The 16,272-nt window shown below is 40.1% G+C and overlaps 1 long non-coding RNA gene across 1 annotated transcript; it reads right to left on the bottom strand.

The window, feature by feature from the left end:
• Window positions 1-2,461: 2,461 nt before the first annotated feature.
• LOC108582420 lies at window positions 2,462-15,443 on the bottom strand. The gene is made up of 3 exons (XR_002517618.2): window positions 14,278-15,443; window positions 7,556-7,642; window positions 2,462-4,276 (listed from the first exon to the last, which is right to left on the bottom strand). It is a non-coding gene; the product is annotated as an uncharacterized LOC108582420 (long non-coding RNA).
• Window positions 15,444-16,272: the final 829 nt, after the last annotated feature.

Here is a 16,272-nt window from a genome sequence, read left to right as displayed (position 1 = left end):
CCTGGCACTTCTGAAGTTTCAATCTTGGGACCTAATTCTAACACTAAAATGATGCCTTATCCATTCTGATGCTTGAGTCTCCAATATCCAGTTTCCCCTGAAATCCCAATAGTTCTTTGTGTGTAATAGGTGACCAGCAATGACTTATCTTATAGAATTTTAAAAGTCAAAAGAACTTTATGGATCAAAAACATTGGGGTAAATTTTCATGATCTTGAATTTGGCAATGGTTTCTTAGATATGACGCAAAAAACACAAGCAAGAAAAGAAAAAAGGAGTAAGTGGGACTTCATCAAAATTAAACATTTTTATGCTTCAAAGGATATTATCAAGAAAGTGAAAAGACAGTCCATGGAATAGGAGATAATATTTGCAAATCATTTATCTGGTAAGAGCCCAGTATCCAGAATATAAAAGAACTCTTACTACTCAACAGCAAAAAGATAAAAACAATCCACTTAAAAAATATGTAAAGAAATTGAATAGACAATTTTCCAAAGAAGATATATAAGATAATAGTGGTGATGATGGTATCAAGGCTTTTCAAATGAAGCAACTGAGGAAGAGCCTTAGTGGATTGATTGATTCACTGTTTAAATTTTTTTTGAGTGCCCCTTTTGTGACTGGCACTGTGCTAGGCTAGGAATTCAATGACAGACAAAAACAGATGCCATTCGTCTTTCGTGAAACTTGACTTTGGGATGGAGATAGACACTAACCAAGTCATCACCCAACTGCAGACTGAGGTGAATTCTATGAAGTAAAGAAACACTTTTCTATGAAAACGCAGAATAAAGAAACTTAATCTAGACTAAGGTTCAGAGAAGGCTTGCTTCTCGGAGCAATTTTTGAGCTGAGATCTGTGGAATGGGTAGGAGAAGTGGGCAAGCAATCTAAGAAGAGAGACCAGCGTGTGCAAAGCCTATGGCAGAGGAAACATGACATTCAACGGCATTCAAGCACATGCAATAAGGTAGTTGTGGTTGGAGCAAGCTGCATAAAGAGGAGATGAGACTGGAGAGACAAGCAGGGCCTGGTAGGGCCCCCTACATAGGCCCTGATAAGAATATTGCTCTTTATCCTATGGATGATAGGATTAGGGATGGATAATGGTTATCTTTATCCTAGCAGTCAAGAATGGACTGGAAGGGGCAAGAGTGGTTGTGAAGTGAAGTAGAAGTTAGGAAGCTTTTGCAGAAATAAATGATGGTGTTTGAGAGGTGGTGATAGAGATGGGGAGAAATTGAGCTAGACCTCTAGAACAGGAGTAGAGTTAAAAAAGGAAAGGGGAAGACTGGCCCAGGCAAACCAACACCATGCACAGAGACATGGAGGCATTAGAGCATGAAGCAGAAGTTGAGTTTGGCGAACCCTTAGGTCACTACAGCAGGATCCATGGAAAGGCCATGAGAAGGTGTTGGAGCAATCGACAGGAATCAGATCACCGTGGAGCTCATTGGCAAGTTTGGACCTTATCTTCGTGGACGTGGGAAATTGTAAAGCCATTTAAGAAGGGAAATGTAACTACCAGATTCACATTTTACAAAGGTGGCAGAGAATAGATTTAAGAAGAGTAAATAGAAAGTAATCTTGACTATTAAACCAGGAAGCTGGATAGGGGTCGGTTGCAACTGCTCAACCTGAGAACTAATGAGGATCTGGACAACACAGTGTCATGAGGATGGGAGAATGAGATGCATGTGATACTACTTTTGAGACAGGACCAATTGGTAATCACAATAGTCGTGATTTATTAAGCCCATGGTACATGTATAACCCCAGTATCTTCTTACCGAATGTCTCATGGGTACTTGCCTGCTTAGTGACTATGGCACTAAACAAATGAAAAGACACCTTTGGAACAGAGCCTCTGACAACATTCTGCTTCCAGAAGTTCCCCTCATTTTGTTGTGACACTGTCACCCATCTAAACTACCAGTTCTTTAAGGAGAGGGATGATGTTTTATTTCTTATTTCATGTCCCACCTCTGTTGCCATGTTTACCTCAAAGAAGAGGTTCAATAAATACTTGAATAAAGTATATGACTTTAAAAGGCTTACTTCTCAGTGTACCCGCCACACTACTAACATCAAGGGGTAAAAATAAACACATGGTACAGAATTATGGAACTCTGAAGACCTCACTGCCTAACTTGCTGATGTCTTAGCTATTTTTTAAGACAAAATATTGCCCTCATTCTGCTCATGCGCATAAAAATCTGTCATTCTTTTTTTTTTTTTTTTTTTTTTTTTTTTTGAGATGGAGTCTTGCTCTGTTGCACAGGCTAGAGTGCAGTGGCACGATCTCGGCTGACTGCAAGCTCCGCCTCCCGGGTTCTCGCCATTCTCCTGCCTCAGCCTCCTGAGTAGCTGGGACTATAAGTGCCCGCCACCATGCCCAGCTAATTTTTTTTTTTTTTTTGTATTTTTAGTAGAGACGGGGTTTCACCGTGTTAGCGAGGATGGTGTCAATCCCCCGACCTCGTGATCCGCCTGCCTCAGCCTCTCAAAGTGCTGGGATTACAGGCATGAGTCACCGCGCCCAGCCAAAAATCTGTCATTCTTATCACCAAGATGTGTCGGTTTTGACTGATGTTCCACTGTCAGATCTGTTGTAATGTGCACAGTGGGGTAAACCAATATGTGATTTAAATGAATTTAAAAAGCTATCTCAAGCTCAAAATACCTATGAAGAGACTGTCACATCAATATTCAAGAAAAATGGGTCCAAAAGTTTATTTGAACTTGTCTTTCAAGTGTGTCAACTCCAGCTCAAGAGTTCTACAATAAAATAAAGGATGGCCTTTTTTCTCGCAATGTACCTGGCTTGTCTGATATAAATTATATTTATCAGACCTCCTATCTTCAATGATGTAAGCAGATCCCATTGGAAAATCTGGTTCTGAGACTGCTTGCTCAGAAAATTTTGGTCTCAGAAAACTTTTAGCTAAGACATAATTCCCGAAAGGCAAGGCTTTGAAGATATTGGGGATAGGGTTAAAGCAATTAGAATAGTAATTCAGAGATTAGAACTTACATTACCAGTGTCTAAAGCTTAATAAAGGCTTTAACAAAGAACAGTTAGATAAGTCTCAGAAAGGAATCAGAGCAAAAGAAAAAAGTTTATTTGATATGTGAACACTAAATAGTCTCTAAATATACATTGGTATGCGTATAAAATTTATACATGCCTATCAGCCAGTTTGGTCTGCTAATTATGATACAAAAATATGGAAGAGAGGTCATAAAATTTCTTTTAGAATTAATTTGTACAATCCAAGAGATACATGCTAACAGTGTCACATGGCAAAACCTCCTAGAGCTATAGGATTATTATTTCCCTTCATGATCTACTAGTTGGCCTTCCTGTTGCTGATTTAGGAGATAGAAATGGGAGAATATGGTAAGGATAAGTGTCCAGAGAGGAGTAGGAAGAGAAAAGACTCAGGTAATGTATTGGACGACATGTAATATTGTGTCCTGGGCCGTGTTAGTAAGGAATCTTGTCTTCTGTCTTCCAATTAGTAGGAGCGAGAACTCAGCCACCAACAGGAGCTCTGCGGGTGGTAGAGACAGTGGGGTCAGGGTATCGGTTCTCCTGGTTGAGCTTCCAGGCAGCATGCCTCCACCTGAGGCCACAGTTTCTCTGGAGGTAGGGGAGGGGTTGTCATCTTGTATCGTCACTTGCCCTGTGAAACCTGCTCCTTCCTCACTCTTTCATGCCTACAGCTGCGAATGGTTCTTTACTATTGCTATCCTTGAAATGCTTGCAGTGGTGAAGGACTACTCTGTTGATTTCCTTGAACTTTGCCTATACCTTTGTAAATGTCCCTTCATTAACATGCCTCAAACCCTTTTGAATGTACCGGCTGCTTTTTGCTTGGAACTCTGACGCAATTGTCTTCTAACATAAATGGAGCATTAAGCTCTAACAAGGTGATCTTGGAAAATCCCAAGGAGATAAGGTAACAGTTTTTACTGACCTCTTTCTTTGGCCTTAGTAATAAAATAAAAATGAATGCTTAACATATCATCTGTGGTTAATTATTGATGGAATAATGTTATCCTCATTAGTGCCCGCTCTTCTCTGGTAAGCCCCGCTCCTCAATTGACTATAAACAAAATTATGAAACAACTTTATGAATTAAGTATTGGACATGTTAAATTTGAGATGCCTGATGGACAGTCTAGTGGTAACACTTTCTACACATTAAAGACGAAATTGTTTGCCCTTGAGGCAGTGAGTTCCACATTGCAGGCAATGTTCAAGCAGCAGCTGGAAAAGCAATGAATCACTTGTTGAGCTTGCAGATTTTAAGGTCTTTTCCAATATGTACTTTCATGATTTTAAGTTGTAATGTTCTATCACCATAATATTTATTATGAAAATGTTGGCTATTCAGTTGGATATTTTAATAAAATGGTACATGAACAATACACACACAGATATTTAAGCACAAAAATCTTAATGAATATTCATATCTTCAGTATGACATGGTGGAAACTCTGGTCTCTGGAGAGAGCTAAAGCTCTGATTCAGTGCCAGTTCTCAACAAAAGGCTGTATGTCCTAGGGAAGTTACCTAACATCTCTGAGTCTCGGTTTTCTCACATTTTTCTCATAGAGCAATGGTGAGAATTCAGTGAGATAACATTTAGGACAAATTCAGGTACTCAATAAAGGTTTCACATTCACCATTAAACTCTTCTCCCTGTTACGTTAATTAATAGTGCGAAGATAAATAACAGTGTGTTTAAGAATTCTTTTCTAAATCGAAAAAACCACAAAGTAATGATCAATGCGTCTACTTTAGCATCTCACAACATGACATGACCTGGCAAATACATTGTTTAAGAAGGAGTCTTTCCTGAGAGAGCTAATATTTTAAAATACTAGAAACGAATTCTCTTTATATAGTGCTGCTATCCACCTTATAGCCATTTTGTACTTAAAGTATCGAAACATTATAAGCCAGGCATTATTATCTCTATTAATAAAGGAAGGAATTTATAAGGGCAGATAACCTCACTCGTTATCCTATAGAAAGCAGTCTTTCCACTAACTCATCTGGACATTTTACTCTGGCTGGGAAAACAAGACGAAAACATTTAAAAAATTAAAAAATCAAATTACATATAGCAGCACAGACATGCTACATGAGTTAAGCCGACCCATTTCTTTCTTTTCTTTTTTGTTTTTTTTTTTTTTTTGAGACGGAGTCTTGCTCTATCGCCCAGGCTGGAGTGCAGTGGCCCGATCTCGGCTCACTGCAAGCTCCACCTCCCGGGTTTATGCCGTTCTCCTGCCTCAGCCTCCCGAGTAGCTGGGACTACAGGTGCCCGCCACCTCACCCGGCTAGTTTTTTGTATTTTTGAGTAGAGATGGGATGTTAGCCAGGATGGTCTCGATCTCCTGACCTCGTGATCCGCCCGTCTCGGCCTCCCAAAGTGCTGGGATTACAGGCTTGAGCCACCGCGCCCGGCCTAAGCCAACTCATTTCTAAGTACAATTAAGAATTTGTGGAGCAGGAAAATCTCCCTGCTCCATCAATTCTTGGGTGTAGTCTGTAGGTTCAGCAGAAACGTAACCAAATCCTGGCTCTTTCACATCGAAGTTGTGTCACCTTAGACAAACTCTTCGGCTTTCTATGCCTCAACTCCCTCATCTGCAGAATGTAGGTTAAAATAGAACCTACCCATTGGGTTATTATGAGGTTTAAATGAAATAATCCAATTAAAGTGCTTATTAAAGCCCTACTGCAGAAAAAGTGTTTAATAAATAGAGCTGTTATTATTACAAGACAAAGCAACAGAGTCCCACTGGAGAGCTAATTTGCTGAGAGCCACAGAGCTGGTTAGTGACAAAGAAGAGACTGGAGCCTAATTCCTGTCCAGTGTCCTTTAGTTATGAATGAACCATCGCTTAATTAGGTTTTGAAACATGGGTGATAAGAACTTCAGCTAAAAGAAAGAACGAGGGCTAGATAATGCGCTATCTGCAATCTATGGACGTTGCTTTTCTCAGAAGCAGACACGTTGCAAGTACCTATGCAGAGAACATAAATAAATCACATTCCTTCCAAATGTTCTTGCCTTCGTCCTATGTGGGAGACTACCTCACAGTTAAACACCTTATAACATGGCTCACTTGTGATTTCAGTGACCAAATTCCCTTTGACAGGTATAAAAAGGCACAGGCTTAGAACACATTTGGCTCTTACCATGACTAATGCCACAGTGAGTCGTCAGTGTAGACAGTTCCGGCAGGACAGAAATGGATGTGGAGATTAAAGAACCAAAGTAAAGGCTGCCATCATCTTCAAGGTTAGCCTGTGCTCAGTTTTATACACACTCCTTAACCGTTTTGAGTCACCAGGGACTTATCACTCTAAGCCTCAATTAAGAAAGCATTTTTCTAGTCACATGTTGTAACCAGGAGAACAGTAGCCTTACAACCAGTTACCATAACATCCTTGTCTAATAAGACAGACTCTTTAACAGTGCATTAAGGCTGAATGAATCTGGGCAATCAAGAATAAAATAATAGTGAAACTTTAAAGAAGAGTGTGCTTAAGATGATTCTTCAGGCTTTTCTCTGATTAGTTTTCTTCTGTTAGAAGTATTTGTTGTTCATTGCCTTTTAAAAATCATTTCACATGGATCCTAGTCAATTGCAGTGAACACAAGTTGACCCAAAATCTTTATTAGGCTCTTGCGGCACCATCTTCCTGACTTTTCTTGGAATAAAAGTAGAGCCTCCCTGGGTTTAGAAACTGCTTTTCTGGTTAATGAGGACTGAACAGTTTTATTCCTAATTACAGTAGTCCCTTTTATAATGTCATGTTTCTAGAAGCGATTGGAACATTTGCATCTTTAAACGCCAAGCCAGCAAAAACAGTTGTAGCATATATTAAACTCTGAGTAATTATAATATTCTATTTAATTCTTTCAGACTGGGAGAGAGACTTCCACATGAACTGTCTGCAGATTCCCAGAGAGTAACAGAGGAGAACGTTCCAGTACAATGTTCATGAGAAAGCTGCAGCTCTGAGGACCTGCATATTAACACAAGTGATGCAAGAGCCTAGGAGATGCCTTTCTCAGCTCTATCAGCGAGAAATCTATTCATTCCTCCTCTTTCTTAAAGAATAAGGCGGCCTCCTGCTGCTTCTCTGTTAAACATAAAGAATTTAAAACTCACCAGTTTAGAGGGTCTTGCTTAGATTATATGTCTAGATTTTAGCCAATGTATATGGTGTTGATATGGCATTTTCAAAGTATATTACCCAGCAACATTCCTCTGCTGATTAATCTTTTTTGGGTGATTCTGCATATTCAGTTTGTGTCCTTCTAGTTGATTCTTCTCTGTTTTTACTTTATTTCAGTTACTTAACTTCACCCTTAAAACCAGGAGGTTTTAAAAAGTCACTTTTCCTCTTTAGCAAATATGATGGGTAGTAGCTGCCATCTCAACAATGGTGACAAAAGACAGAAGGAAATGATATATCCTCCCTTCACCTTGAGTCATTTTCCATGCTAATTCAGGCAAGACTTACTTTTAGGAAGAGGCCAGCGCGGTATGACACTTTAGCTTGATGCCCAGCATTGCTACCTGTGTCATCTTTGAATCTCGACTTCCACATCTGTAAAATGGATAAGTCTCTGTAAAGATCAAGAGATAACACACACAAAGCACCAAGCTTGGTACACAAGGAAATGCTTGCTACACGTTAGTTGCCTTTCCCTTTCATTTTAAGGTGGTCAGATATATCACTTAAAAGTCTGCTTTGGAAAGAAAATTTGCAATGGAAACCTCAAAAATTGTTAACCAGTGAAACAGTTCTTTGGTAAGTAATTACAGAAAATTGGATAGCGTTCTAAATATGAACTTGTTTCATGTAATTAACCTGAGGCCTTTTAGGCAACAGGAGGGAAGAATAGCCTATATAAGGAATGTATGATCCAGCAAGAGATTAGCATCGGCCTACTTACCACCAGGGGACAATATCAGGCTATAATTATTGTGTAAGTGCTCCTTATGAAATACTGGCCTTGGTGACGTCAGACCCCAAAAGAGGTATGCGGTAGTTTTTTTCCAGTAGCATCCAAAGAGGGGGCATAGTGTAGTGGAAAGAATATTGGCCTTTGCACGTCCTGCTGCCTACTTGCTAATTAAACATCTCTGAAACTGAGTTTTGTGTGTGTGTGTTTAATCTGTAAAATGCGAAAGGGAATTTTTAATTGCCTTTCAGGATGATTTGAAGCAGGGATTCTCAAACTTCTATGTGTGCACAAAGCACCCAAAGACCTTGTTGTAATGCAGTCTGGTTCAGGAGGCTTGCAGCGGAGCCTGACATTCTGCATTTCCAGTAACTCCCAGGAGATGCCAGTGCTGCTGGTTTGAGGACCACATTTGAGAAGCAAAGGTTTAGAGGATTGTATGAGATATTATACATGTAAAAAGGACTTGTAGACTCTTGGGCACAACAGGTAGAAGGGAATGTCATTAATAGCAGTATTCACATGCGGTATTCAATTTAGAATGAAAGGATGTGAAAGTCAGTAGTGTTACATATTTTCTCTAATATGTATTTTCTCTAATATATAACGCTATTGACTTTCACATCCTTTTATTCTTCTTTTCAGTGCTTCTAGCAGTACCTGTTCAATAATTAATTTATTTCACTTTATCCCAGTTACTTTAACTTCACCCTTAAAACCAGGAGGAGTTTGGGAGTCACTATTCCCCTTTAGGAAATATGATGGGCAGTAGCTGCCATCTCAACATTGGTGACAAAAGACAGAAGAAAATGATATATCCTCCCTTCACCTTGAGTCACTTTCCACACTCTTCTTTCCAGTGCTTCTAGCAGTACCTGTTCAATAATTAATTTTTTTAGTGTAGTTAAGATGGGGTCTACGGAATATACCATGCTTTGCACAACATAGATATTGGAAAGAAGAAAAGGAGGGATAAAGGGAAGGAGGAAGGGTGAAAGGATAAAAATACATGGTGTTTAATGGTACACATTGATGTCTCTTCTTAGAGTAAAGGGAATGTGATAGAAGAAATGAAGACAGCCCATTAACATATTACATTGAATATTTGAGGGCAGTCATAAGTAAAGACAGATTAAAGATATTTACATTGATGATGGGGGAATTTAGGGATGGTATTGTGAATAGATATGGCTTGATAAATTTCCGGAAACTATCTGTGATGTCTCATCTGTCTATATCAGGGGTCCCCGGTCCCCAGGTCACCAACAAGTACTGGTGGGTGGCCTGTTAGGAACCAGGCCACGCATCAGGAGGTGAGCTGCAGGTGAGCGAGCATTACCACCTGAGCGCCACCTCCTGTAGGATCAGCAGCGGCATTCGATTCCCATAGGAGTGCAAACCCTGTTGTGAACTGCGCATGTGAGGGATCTAGGTTGTTCACGCCTTATGAGAATCTAACCAATGCTGTATGATCTGAAGTAGAACAGTTTCTTTTTTTTTTTTTTTTTTTTGAGATGGAGTCTCGCTGTGTCGCCCAGGCTGGAGTGCAGTGGCCGGATCTCCGCTCACTGCAAGCTCCGCCTCCCAGGTTTACGCCATTCTCCTGCCTCAGCCTCCCGAGTAGCTGGGACTACAGGCGCCCGCCACCTCGCCCGGCTAGTTTTTTGTATTTTTTTTAGTAGAGAGGGGGTTTCACCGTGTTAGCCAGGATGGTCTTGATCTCCTGACCTCGTGATCCTCCCGTCTCGGCCTCCCAAAGTGCTGGGATTACAGGCTTGAGCCACCGCGCCCGGCCAGTAGAACAGTTTCATCCCGAAACCATCCCCACCCTGCCATCCTGGTCCATGGAAAAACTGTCTTCCACAAAACTGGTTGATCTCTGGTGTCAAACAGGTTGAGGACTGCTGGTATACTATGTCTACTCAAAGGTTGCTGGAAGAGATACAAAAACATGGAGAAAATATTTTTGTCAAAAACATTACTTTGAGATCTGAATCCAAGACCATGGATCTTAGCTATGAGTGAACAGCATTTATTGAGCACTCACTGTGTGCACAACACGATACCAAGTACACTTCCTTTTTCCATGGAACTCAACTTTGTGATTGTGCCACTGCACAGCCAGGTGGTACCAGGACCCAAGAGCAGGGCTGCACTGTCTTCTCATCATTTTTGGCAAGCTGGCTTTACCTTCTAAGTTTTAAAAAGACTTCAGAGGTAATCCTCAGTCACTTTCTACTGAAATTTGGACTAACTGAAAAAAGACAAGCATTTAAAGGTAAATTCCCCTCAGGATCCTTTATTCAAATGATCCCTCACCGCATCACCCAATCTCAAAGTGCACGCTCTCTCACCCTGTCCTGACATGAGCCCTCACTCCTGCTCATGGTCTCCCTAGCACTCATCAAACACTCTGGAGTCTTCTTACTTATTTTGTTATCATCTGTCTTCCCCAGTTAGACACCAACTCAGAGAGAAGGGATTTTTTTTTTTTTTTTTTTTTGCCCTGTTCACCACTGTATCCCAGCAATTGGAACTGCATCTGCACATAGCAGGTGCTCAGTAAATATTTGTTAAGGGAATAAATAAATAGGACTTATAGTAGATAAATGCTTTAGCAACATTTTCTTAATGACCTTTAGAGAAGAGACTGTGTGGTTTCATTTTTCCAGAGCACATCCCTGGAATTCTGGAAATCATTACTTAACTCCTTTTCTCCCAAATAACTTTCTGTTTTCAATAAACATGGGAACAAATATAACATATTGCCCAAGACTTAATTAATGTTTACTTAATAGTGAACGTGAATAGGACACATTTTTTTTCTGTGCCCCTTCCAAAAGCAAGGTGCTCATGGAAGCATGCAGGGGCTCCCTGGAGAATTACTTACCAGAGAGCTTCCTGGAGTAGACAAAGTGACTGCTGAGTGTCTAAGGGATCTCTCTTTCTCTTGTCTTGGTGACCAGGCAACTACGGGAATAAAATTGGGGAAGATGGCTAATCTTTCTGCAGGCATTCAGGGAGAGAGAGCACCTCTGATGGGTCCTTATCTCCCATGAACACCCTGAATAAACTTCGCATCTCCAAAGGCAGAGAAGTGTGGTAAAAAATGCCAGTCCCTAACTCAAGGTTTCCCAGGGCTGTGTCAGGTGAATCCCAATCAAGCCTCAATTGAGACAGTGCTTCCCTCCTTCAGTAGACCACCTGTTTTTGATGCCTTAGAGCTATGGGCCTTTAGTTTAACTCCAGGGTCATTTGGAAGCTACTGAGGTGACCACGGTTCACTGTGTTAACCCTTGCAGGATAGAACTGATGGTATCTAACAGAGCAGAGTGTCACAGTGACCCGACCTTGGAAACAGTTTGGTTAGAGCTGAGCTCTAGCTTGTGAATCCTATTTTCAGTCTTCATGCAGTTTTAAGATTTAGCCCAATTTGCAGACCATCCCCTACCCAGGCTTGAAAATGGCTTTATTTCACACTTTGCAGTAGGAGGTAAGTGGGTTTCTATGTGAAAGTGATGGTGCCAAAGACATTTATGAACATTAAAAAATGTCTGAACATGGCTTAAAGCCACTCAGCCTATTTCTCATCCTGCGCTGTGCCTTGTGGAGCGTATGCAAGTTCAGAGCTCTCTTTGAAATCAGTGGCAGTTATGAGCTTGGAGCAACTCTGTGGGGCACTGAGCAATATAATAAATGAACCCCTTTGAAGACCAACCATTGTAGCTGGGCTCTTTTTGTGCTATCCAGCACTGATTTCTCTGGGTGTTCTGTGGGGCAGTGGGGAGTGGCCTACCAACACAACATTCTCTGGTTTTCAACTTTGGTCCTGAAAGGTGGGAGGGGTTTAGGAAACTAAGTGCTTCTATTTCCTTGAAGAATTGGCCTAAACCCTTTTGCTATTAACTCCTGGGATAAGCCATCCCATGCCCACGTACCTTCAGTTAAAACAAAACAAAGGCTTCCTTTCATCTGCGTGTGCTTACTGGTTTATGCAGCAACAAAACCAGCAACAATAACAATAAGAAAAACAAAACAAGTCTGCCAGGAAATAAAGCAGACTTATTTGTATATCAGGGCTTTTTCCAATTATTTATTTAGTTAAAAGCAGAGAACACAATCTGGGATATTTTTCATGTTTCTCCTGTGACATTGCAGGCTAAGTTGATAATCTGATACCAAGATGAAATTTCCTGAATATTCTTAAAAGGGAATTTAAGCTTTTTTTTAAATTGACTTTTGACTAAATATTCCTAAATGCCTGGTATCTATATTTCAAATAGTTCAATAAGATAAGAATGTTCAAGTTGCCTTTAAACATAATTAAAAAGACTGAATCATTTGGCCCTGTTTTTCTTTCTTTTTTCTTTTTCTTTTTTTTGAGCCAGAGTTTTGCTCTGTCGCCCAGGCAGGAGTGCAGTAGCGCAATCTCAGCTTACTGTAGACACCACCTCCCAGGTCCAAGTGGTTCTCCTGCCTCAGCTTCCCAAGTAGCTGGGACTACAGGCACGCACCACCATGCCCAGTTAATTTTTGTATTTTTAGTAGAGACAGGTTTTCACCATGTTGGCCAGGATGGTCTCGAACTCTTGACCTTGTGATCTGCCTGCCTTGGCCTCCCAAATTGCTGGGATTACAGGCGTCAGGCGTGAGCCACCATGCCTGGTCATTTGGCCCTATTTTTCAAGTACAAGTGTGAATGATTGCTTGAATGCTACTGCCCGCACTGGATGAAGATTCAACTAATTTTTGCAGAACCTCTTCTTTATTTCTCACAATCGCACTGTGAGATCAAGATTGTTAACCCTACTTAGCACATGAAAGAAATGAGGCCAGTGAGTTCCAATGGCAAAGAGCTGGTGGCAGAGTTGGTGTCTACACCTAGGTTCTTTGACCCTCAAATCCAGCCCTCATTCCACTGCAAAATTTAGCTACTTCTCAAGCTACAATAATCTGTCCCTCTCTGCAATTAAAATAACATGTTATTTATTCACAGTGAGAAGTATTTGAGCAAATACTGAGTCAGGGCCAAGTCCCTGTAGGGGCCTGATCAAGAGTGATTGTAAGAAATGTCAATATCAAGTGAAATGGACTTCAAGGAAACTTTCATTTCCATATACAAATGTGGTATAAGAACGTTCATTTTACTATCTTTGAAACTATTTCTAGGAGAAAAATAGACAGAATAATCTTTATAGTTATTGACTGGTTTAAGATCTTTTGTTTACTTTGTTATATTCAGCCTCATTCCCAAACCATGCTGAGTGAATATCAGATGAAAAATAAGTGAAGTGTAGTTAAAGAACAAATGGAAAATAATATTAAGTGGAAACCAGAGGGAAACTAATGCATGCAAAGGCACACCACACTGAAGATGAAGGCAAAACACACAAATAAAACAAAAAATATCAGTCGTAAGATGATAATAATAACTAATATGCATTAAGGACTTATGATTTGCCAGATATGCTAAACATTTTTACATTGATTGTCTCATTTAATTCTCACTGCATCCCTATGGAGCAGGTACTGTTATTTTTGCTAATTTATAGATGAAGAAACTGAAGCATAGAGAAGTTAATAGGCTCAAGATCAACCAACTAATAGATGATGGATTCTGAATTTGAAATCATGCATTCTGGTTTCAAGACCATACAAACATGGAAACACATTGCCATTACTCATGAAAAACCAATTGTTTCCTGGCATTTGGGTCTAAAATAAATGACTCTGGGCCGGGCACAGTGGCTCACACCTTAATCCCAGCACTTTGGGAGGCCAAGGAGGGTGGATCACGAGGTCAGGAGATCGAGACCATCCTGGCTAATGTGGTGAAAACCCGTCTTTACTAAAAATACAAAAAATTAGCCAGGCATGGTGGCACGCATCTGTAGTCCCAGCTACTCAGGAGGCTGAGGCAGGAGAATCACTTGAACCCAGGAGGCAGAGGTTGCAGCGAGCCGAGAGCCCACCACTGCACTCCAGCCTGCACGACAGAGCAAGACTCTGTCTCAAAAAAAAAAAAAAAAAATGAAAAAAGGAAAAAAAAAAATGGCTCTCTGTGGCCTCATGAATGGAACATAAATGGTACCGAGGCTGGTGCCTGTCCTTTTGAACAGCCTCCACGATGCTAACCAGGCTGAGAGGCCTATGTCTGTTTCTTGTTGGGCCCCTCAATGTAAGCCAAGGCCCCATGCCAAAATACAATTCAGTAAAAGTGAGTAATAGTAAAAGGGGCCAAAACAATATGGCTCAAGTATTTAGTTTGATGGTTTACCTTGATCTTGAGATATAATCTAAACTATCTGGAGAGATGGATGGACTTCATGTCCTTCAGGCAATCCTCCATGGAGCCTCCTTAGCTGTAAACATTCCTTGAGCACTGCTCTGCTGAAGGAAAAAGAAAAATCATAACCATATAGAATGGAGATCATAAATCTGGAGTGAAACTAATCTCAGTTGTGCCGTCAATGTTACTCAGCAGTCCTATTACATGTGCCTCTCCCATTTCCCTCAGCTGCTGTTCTAAACTTTCTCCACTCTTCAAAACTCTCAATCTTCTCTTTTTTGGGATGACCTTGCTTCTAATTTAGGGACTAGCAGCTATCAGGAGCGGCTTCTTTCATTTCCCTGCCCATTCACCCATAAGCCCACCTATATCTGCATCCACTTTTTCTTTGTCCTCATTTCTAGCAAAACACAATTTTCCTATCAAAGACCAGCCATTCACTGGTGCTATGGAAATTATTCTACCTTGTCTCCTTAGGAAATTTGCATTATCAGTGTTCTTTTCTTAACTTCTATGTCCCATTGGTTATTCTCCATTAGCTAAGAATCTGTTCATCATCCTTTTCATTAAAAAAAAAAAAAAAGCAGACAAAATCCTTTTAGTGACCCATTTATTTAGCACCCTCATGCCTCTTCCTTTGATAACTTATTTTTTTAGAAAGTGCAACCTAAATTTACTATGTGTGATTCCACATCATCCACTCACTCTGATCCATTCTAACCTGGCTCTACCCATATCACTGCAGAGATAGTCTTGCTTCACCCTCTAACCCAATGGAATAAGTATTATTATTCTGATTCTTCTTCCATTCTTGGAGCTCTGGCTTTGTCTATTTTCTCTGTCACCTGGCTTACCTCCTTCCGTACGGGGTGCTCCTTATCCAGTGCCTTGGTTGGTTTCTGTTTCTTTGCCCTCCTTTTAAATGTCAGTGTCTTACTGTCCGTCTTTATTCACTTTTCAGGGGATCTTGTCCCTACCACTGTTTGACATCTAAAACTCTACCCTAAAGGAGAAGTCAAATTATCTTTGTTTGCAGATAATGTGATCTTATATTTGGAAAAATCTAAACATTCTATTGAAGAAATATTAGAGCTGATAAATTCAGTAAAGTTGCAGTATACAAAATCAGCATACAAAAATCAGTAACATTTCTATATGCCAACAGCAAACAATCTGAAAAAAAATCAAGAAAGAAAAAGTAAATCAAGAAAGTATTTTTAGCATTTACAATAGCTACAAATAAAATTAAATTCCTTGGAATTCCTAGGAATTAACCAAAGAAGTGAAAGATCTCTACAATGAAAACTATAAAACACCAATGAAAGAAATTAAAGAGGACACACAAAAAATGGAAAGATACTCCATATTCATGAATTGGAAGAATCAATATTGTCAAAATGTCCATACTGTCCAAAGAATCTATAGATTCAATGCAATTCCTGTCAAAATACCCATGACATTCTTCACAGAAATAGAGAAAACAATCTTAAAATTTATATGGAAGCACAAAAGACCCAGAATAGCCAAAGCTATCTTCAGCAAAAAGAGCAAGATTGGAGGAATAACATTACCTGACTTCAAATTACACTACAGAGCTATAGTAACCAAAACAGCATGGCACTGGCATGAAAACAGTCACCTAGATCAGTAGAACAGACTAGAGAACTCAGAAACAAATTCATATATCTACAGGGAACTTCTTTTTGACAAAGGTGGCAGAACATACATTGGGGAAAGGACAGTCTCTTCAATAAATGATGCTGGGAAAACTGGATATCCATAAGCAGAAGAATAAAACTAGACCCCTATGTCTTACCATATTAAAAAATCAAATCAAAATCCACTAAAGACTTAAATCTGAGACCTCAAACTATGAATCTAATGAAAGAAAACATTGGGGAAACTCTCCTGGACATTGGTCTAGGCAAAGATTTCTTGAGTAACTCCTCATGGGCATAGGAAACCAAAGCAAAAATGGACAAA

The sequence above is a fragment of the Papio anubis genome, chromosome 13 (genome assembly GCF_008728515.1).
Source record: "Papio anubis isolate 15944 chromosome 13, Panubis1.0, whole genome shotgun sequence".
Classification (NCBI taxonomy): Eukaryota; Metazoa; Chordata; class Mammalia; order Primates; family Cercopithecidae; genus Papio; species Papio anubis.
Note: the sequence above shows the minus strand (reverse complement) of the source record. Positions and strands in the feature narration are given on the sequence as shown.